Source organism: Cupressus sempervirens, chromosome 4, assembly GCF_028749045.1.
Source record: "Cupressus sempervirens isolate cs-2001-9-10 chromosome 4, ASM2874904v1, whole genome shotgun sequence".
Taxonomy (NCBI): domain Eukaryota; kingdom Viridiplantae; phylum Streptophyta; class Pinopsida; order Cupressales; family Cupressaceae; genus Cupressus; species Cupressus sempervirens.
Window position 1 is genome coordinate 553900012 of NC_143121.1, and position 7867 is coordinate 553907878.

At 29.3% G+C, this 7867-nt stretch overlaps 1 pseudogene; it reads left to right on the plus strand.

The window, feature by feature from the left end:
• Window positions 1-853: 853 nt before the first annotated feature.
• Window positions 854-7269, plus strand: LOC149562383 (alpha-xylosidase 1-like; annotated as a pseudogene).
• The last annotated feature ends 598 nt before the right edge of the window (window positions 7270-7867 follow it).

The window sequence follows — 7867 nt, forward strand, 5'->3', positions numbered from 1 at the left end:
CCCCCAACAAAAAATGACCCAAATTTAATAACTGAGGGGATCCTTCTGACTAACATATTTACATCATTCTCACTCAAAACAAATCCCTTGGGTCTCTCCATTTTGGATGGGACAAATAGTTTGAAAAGTTATATTGCTCCAATCCAACTTAAATGATACATACATATATAAGTCCAAGTTCATCCGTCTGCACAAAAATGAACAAGAATCTAAACCAAAATGAAACACAATCAAATTATAATTCATGTAATTTAATGTGAACCTTGAAATTCAATTGAACATTTTCTATAAAACAATGTGAATGACTCTCAATGTGCTAACAATTTGAAGAATTAAGTTTCTCTAATATGACTCAAATGATTCTTGTAAATATAAGTCCAAATCCACGTACTAAACCATTCCACACTCGCAAAATTCACTTATATAAGCACAAATCTGAACCTAAATAAAACACAAATCAATCAGCTCACAATTTAATAGTAATTTAATATGAAACTCAATTGGGCACCGTCTATAAAACATCATGTGTGGCTCTAAAATATGCCATATTAAGGAAACTTGCCAAAGCCAATTGTATGAAGAGTCTAATAAAGTATTTGTTATGTAAGATGACCAGAGATCCATTCTTTTCCTGGCCAGTCCCATCACCTTTTCAGAAGTTGTTAGCCATCCTACCAAATTTACTACCATGCTTAGAAACTCACGACAATTGGACTGTCAAGTATACAGCCACATCAAAACAAACAGATCAATTATCTTCTTAACCCAAAGCAATCGCCATTGCCCAATAGCTTCATGTGTGTATATATAGAGATAGAGATAGAAGAAGCAGGAATTACATTGAAAGAAAAAGATGGGGCATTCAGCAGGGTTGTTATTAGGAATAATAATTTGTGTCTTCATCGTGCGGGGTGGTGTACTGAGTTGTGGCGATAATGGGGATCAGGGAGTAGTTGGCCATGGTTATCGTCTTATCTCAATTGAGAAGAGGTCTGATGGGAGCTTGATGGGATGCTTGGAGGTCATCCAGAGCACACATACTTATGGCCCTGATATCCCACTCCTCCAACTCTATGTCAAGTATGCTCTCTCTTCTATTCATAGTTCATCATATTTTAACTAGCTCACTAGCTGTTGGGTGTGTTGATAAAAAATTATTATGGACTTTCAAGATCTGGGTCGTCTGCTGGCTTTGAGTATGGTTTGTATTTCTCACTTTACAGACTTAGATTTGAGTTGTCTACTGATTTTAGTTAACATATTTTACATTGAAGATATATGTTTAATTAAAAGTTTTTGAATCTTAAGTTTGTTTAATATAAATTTGTTTAATATACGTCAAGTATGCTCTCTCTTCTATTCATAGTTTTAACATGGTTTAGCCAACTTTTGGGTGTGTTGATCTAAATTGTAATGAATTTTCAAGATCGGTTGTCTTTTGGCTTTTTGATATGGTTTGTACTTTTCATTTTGGAGATATAGATTTGAGTTGCCTGTTGATATTTGATACAGACATTGAAGATTTCTGTTCTATTAAAAGTCAAGAAAGTGTAAATTTGAAGCTTGTTTAAGCTAAATTTGTTATGAAATATGTATGTTTTATGTTGTATCTTATACTTTTTAGATATGGGTATGGGTTGTCTACCCATTAGGTATGGTTTAAATATAAGATATCTTTTGCTGTTTTGTAATTATTTGATATGATGTGGGATTCTTAATATTTCACTGTTCTTTTCTATAGTATAAAACAGTTTAAATTTTAACTGTTCTTTTCTATAGTATAAAACAGTTTGTTTAATATGAGATATTATTCATTTTGTAAGTTTTGTTTTGGAGATTTAAATTTGGGTTGTCTGTTAAATTTCTTATAGTTTGTATGTTTTATTTTGAAGATTTTTTTAGTATATTTTGTATCTTTTATTTTGAAGATTTCAGGTGTCTCTTGAATTGTAGGAGGAATGTGTGATAAGATTATTGAATTTTTGTATGGATATTAGATTTTTTTATTTGTGATAATTTATTATGATATAAGGTCATTTGTGTCAAGTTTTCAATGTTTTAGATTCTATTTTGTGAATTTGTAACAAGTATATTAATGTATTAATAGAAAAGAACTATTCATCAAAAAAACATGTTTAATAATTTCTTTTATTGTTTATAAATTTTGCATTTAAATTTGAAGTTTTATTTAAATTATGACAGAATAATGTATCAAATTCTATATGAATCAAATAACCCATCTTTAATCTACAAAACAAAAAATTGATATAACGTTTTCCCCAAAAAAACATTAAGCTCATTTTGAATATACTTAAATTTGATTACCAATTTAATATAGCTAGAATATGATTCATTGATGTCTTATAATCTATAGAGTATCACTACTCTTAGAGTGGATTGACTTTAGCTCCTCACTTTCACAAATATTTGATATTAGTTTAGAATTTTAAAATGATTCCTATTTTAACTTCATATTATTGAAATATGGAATTTTTAATAACCTTTCTATGTTTTGAACATGTGATGCTCTTTATGTAAGAATGTATTGAATATACTTTAATGCATGCCATCTAATATAATGTTAATTAAGATCAAAGGATATATTTATGTAATGTTATAACAAATCTTTAGTTTTGTCACATGAGTTTACACACTTGAACCCATGTTTTGATATTATTTAAATATGATTCTTATATATTGAATAAGTGAGATTTATGATTTTTTTGGTTTCTAACAAACACAATTTCAGTTTTAGGTAGTTGTATTTAAATTTTTGAAGTATGTCTCTTGTGTTTAAATATTTATTTTTCATGGTGTAATAAGTTTAGATATTGGTATTTAGTTTTAGTTAGTGATTTTAAAAATATATTTTGGATTTTTAGAATTCTTTTTCTTTTTTAAATTTGAGATTAGATTTCATGTTATAAAGTGAAGTTTTATAGTTCTAGAATGGATCTTGTTTTAGATATATTAGTTTGATTTAGTGTAAAAATATATTTAACATATTTGGGACATTTCATCTTAGCAATGCTAATAAAGAGTAAATATTACTATACACATGCTTCCTAATTATATACAAGAAAAATGAAATTGAAATATATAGTTGTATCTTTTTAATTTTAAAAAATTCAACATTAGCAAGGTTTTATGTTTCTAGTCTACACCCACTTGGGTGCCATTCATATTTTCTTAATTTTTTATATTTTCTTTATGTTGCAGAAATGAAACAAAGGACCGAGTGAGAGTCCATATGACTAATGCAAAGAAGAAGAGATGGGAAGTGCCTTATAATATCCTTCATAGAGAACAAGTCCCTAATTTGGAGGGAAGACAAGAAACTGAAATCTATAAACTAGTGTCTAACTACTTTGAGTTTTCAGGCAACGAGTTGATCTTCTCCTACACTATCAATCCATTTGGGTTTGCAATAAGTCGCAAATCTAATGGGGATATCCTTTTCAACTCATCTTATAGAAACTTGGTGTTCAAAGATCAATATTTAGATATCACCACTAGCCTTCCAACATCGGCTTCACTATATGGGCTTGGGGAGAATACACAATCCAATACAATTAAGATTCTTCCCAATCAATCTTATACTTTATATACAACTGGTCTTAGTGCTTCATATTATTATACAGATTTGTATGGGTCTCATCCTTTTTATATGGATTTAAGGAAGGGAGGTGTTGCTCATGGAGTCCTATTACTAAACAGCAATGGAATGGATATTTTCTATACCGGTAGTATGTTGGAATACAAGATAATTGGGGGGGTGTTTGATTTCTACTTCTTTGCAAGCACTTCTCCATTGGATGTGGTTCAACAATACACTACCCTCATAGGATATCTAGCTGCTATGCCCTATTGAGCTTTTGGTACATCCTTGAGCCCTACTCTACACATTTTATTTTATATATATATATATATATATATATATATATATATATATATATATATATATATATATATATATATATCCTATATTATAACTAAAGGTGTTTAATTATTAAAACATAAAATCCATTATTTCCAACTGAAATATAAGATCAAATCTTAGAACTTATAATTGTTTCAATGTTGCAAGATAGAAGCATTTCACTTTTCTATTTTTATTATTATTTTATACTAAATTTGACCTCTAGTTCTTTTGTTAAGTTTAATTATTTATCATTATCTATGTATTGCATTAATTTAACTTGAAAGTTTGAGATCTCTTATATTTATACTAGTGCAAATTTAAATAATTATTTTTTAACTAAAAGAAAATTAAGGTTATCTTAAATTATTTGTTACAAAATTTATTTTAATATATTTTCATAATTATATATTAGGTTAGGTATATAAATCTTATTATCGAGTTTATCAATATTACCAAAGATTGTTTATATTATAGTATGATAATAATTACATTGTACACATTATATCATTTTTAGAATGTTATAGTAATTTTCTAGAAAGTTTGTAATCATTTAGAAAATGATATATATGATAGTATTTAATGGTGCTTGATTTACAATTGTTGTTGTAGGATTTCATCAATGTAAATTTGGGTATAAGAATGTTGAAGATATAGAATATGTTGTAGACAATTATATGAAATCACAAATACCTTTGGATGTGATATGGACTGACGACAATTATATGGATGGAGCTAAGGACTTCACACTAGATCCTATCAATTTTCCTGAGAAAAAATTAGGTGCCTTTGTTGATAGAATTCATGCTAATGGACAAAAATATGTTGTCATTATTGATCCAGGTACCTTCTTTCTTTGCCTATCTAATTAATTTATCAAAATATTATTAATATCTAACAAGAGAGTAATTAATTTAATATTTATGTTTAATGCTAGAATCTTACAAATCACTAAACAAAATATCAATAAATAGCATGCACATTTGTAATTTTAAGAATTTATACATTTATTATAAAAAAATCTTTTTCAAAAGATTAAAAAATAAATTAAGCCCTATATTATAATACAATTTACCTTTTTACTTTTATTTATTTTTTAATAAATTATATTAATAATTTTAAATTGAAAAATATATCCGCTTCACATAATTCATTTGCCTTCGAAACATAGATTAAACTACATCACACAACTTCCAATTTTATAAACTTATTAAATAAACAAATTTAACGAAGACAGTGCGTTCCCACGACCTTCAAAATTGTCTGCTTTCGGATTTTATTAAAAACATTTTATTTTTTCGCTTGGATGGATATTGTCAATAGATTTTATTCTTCCTTTAATCAAGGATTGGTTCTAGAGTTAGTATTATTATTATTAGAGATAGCATCGTAATTTGGCATGACCCTTTTTAACATTTGTACTACACTAACCATTTTTCTCTTACCTCCATACAAATAATTTCTACTATGAAGATCTTCGATAATTTTTATGTATTGATTGAAATAAAGTTTAAAGGCTTAAATGAATCGAATATGAACTTTGATGTAAGAAAAGAAGATAGAGCCTTAATTGGGGAGAAGATAAACAAATACAACATATTTAAATTATTATATACATATAATAAAAAATATCAAAATATGTTCCTTAAAATTAAGTTAAATTATTTAAAACGATATAATTTATTTTTAGTCGTTATTTCTATTTTTCTACAATGTTGTTTTGTAAATTATATGAATAATATTCTTTAAATATGGCATGGGTTTCAATTATTATTGTATTTCTATTTAATTTTACTTAATACATTTTTGTTTCACTTGACATAAATTTGTTGTTCTTATTGTAGGAATTAGTGTGAATTCAACATATGCTACTTTTCAGAGAGGGATGACCTTAGATATCTTCATAAAGCATGATGGTGAACCCTTTGTTGGTAGAGTGTGGCTAGGGGTTGTTTACTTCCCAGACTTTTTAAACCTAAAAACAACTTCATTTTGGTTGGATGAGATATCACAATTCTACAAGATGGTCCCTGTGGATGGCCTATGGATTGATATGAATGAAATAACTAACTTTTGTACTGGAAAATGCACAGTTCCAAATAATCAAACATGCCCAATTCCAAGTAGTTGCTCTCTTTGTTGCATTGAAGTCAACACACAATGGGATGATCCCCCTTATAAGATCAATGCCTCTGGAAGACATGCTCCACTTGGCTCTAGGACTATCGCCACAAGCTCCATCCACTATAATGGCATCCTTGAATATGATGCACATAATCTCTATGGATTATCAGAGGCAATTGCTACGCATGTTGCCCTTCAAAAGATCTTAAAAAAATGTCCCTTCATTTTGTCAAGGTCTACATTTGTCGGGTCTGGAGCTTACACAACACATTGGACTGGTGATATTCATGCTGCTTGGGAGGACCTTGGATACTCCATTTCAACTATATTAAGATTTGGGATGTTTTTGGATTCCAATGGTTGGGGCAGATATATGTGGATTTTATGGGGGTACAAATGAGGAATTGTGTGCACGATGGATTCGATTGGGAGCCTTTTATCCCTTTAGTAGGAACCATGCTAATAATGATAGCCCTTGACAAGAGCTTTATTTATGGGACTCAGTAGCTAAGTCAGCTCGAAAGGCATTGGGGTTGCGTTACAAATTATTGGCTTATATTTATACATTGAACTATGAGGCACATATGACAGGGGCCCCCATTGCACGACCATTATTTTTCTCTTTCCCAGAGGATGAAGAGACATATACTATAAGCACCCAATTTCTCATTGGTCCAGGTGTCCTAGTCTCACCAGTTTTGCAAAAGGAGACAACTAGAGTAACTGCTTATTTTCCTAAAGGGAGTTGGTATAATTTGAATGACATGAAACAAGCCTTGACTTCTATGGGTGAGGATGTGAGTTTAATTGCCCCCCTAGATACTATTAATGTTCATGTTTGTCATGGGATTATTCTTCCCATGCAACAAGGTGGATTAACCACTGTAGAGGCTAGGAGGACTCCATTCACTTTGGTGGTAACATTTCCAATAGGTTTAAATTGTAGTAGGGCAAAAGCAAAAGGTCAACTCTTTTTAGATAATGGTGAAGATTTGGAGATGAAGTTGCAAGAGGGGAGTTCCACTCATGTTGATTTTTTTGGTGAGTTAGATGGGGAAAAAGTGACAGTCATATCTAAGGTACAAATGGGGAAGTATGCTATAGAAAAAGGTTGGGTGGTGAAATATGTGGTGATTTTAGGACCTCCCTCCTTTCCTTTATTCTTTCATACTAATTTGCTAATAGGAGAAAGCTTTAACATGACATGGAATGTAAACAATGCTTAGCCACCTATGAGATACAAATAAAATATTCAATTCCCATTAGTAACATGCTAAATGTGTCCTTATGAATGTAAAAGGGTTATTCTAGTATCACATACCACATATTGACATAATTCAATGCTCTAAGAATTCGATAAAGATATTCTATAGAACAGGGTTGGGTGGTGAAATGTTTGGTGATTTTAGGACCCTGCTTGTTTCCTTTAATTTTTCATGTTCATTTGCCTATATAAAAAAACTTTAATATAACATGTTATGTAAATAATGTTTAGTCCTTTTTGGGTTATAAATAAAAGCTTGAATTCATAATAGTAACGTGTTAAAGGTGTTCTTTTTTAATGTAAAAGTGTTCTACTAGTAACATATACCACATTTCCAAGTAGATTAATCCTTTAAGAATAAGATAGAGATATTTATAGAATACCAAATTTTAATTCCTTAATTAAAAACAAAACAAACACAAATTATATATGTTAGCATAATATACAAAATGAATTTACTAATAATAGTAGAAATAAATACCATACATTGAACTTACTGAAATTTATTATTTTTCAAAGAATAATAAGTCATGAAATTGTATTTATTATTAATTTACGTA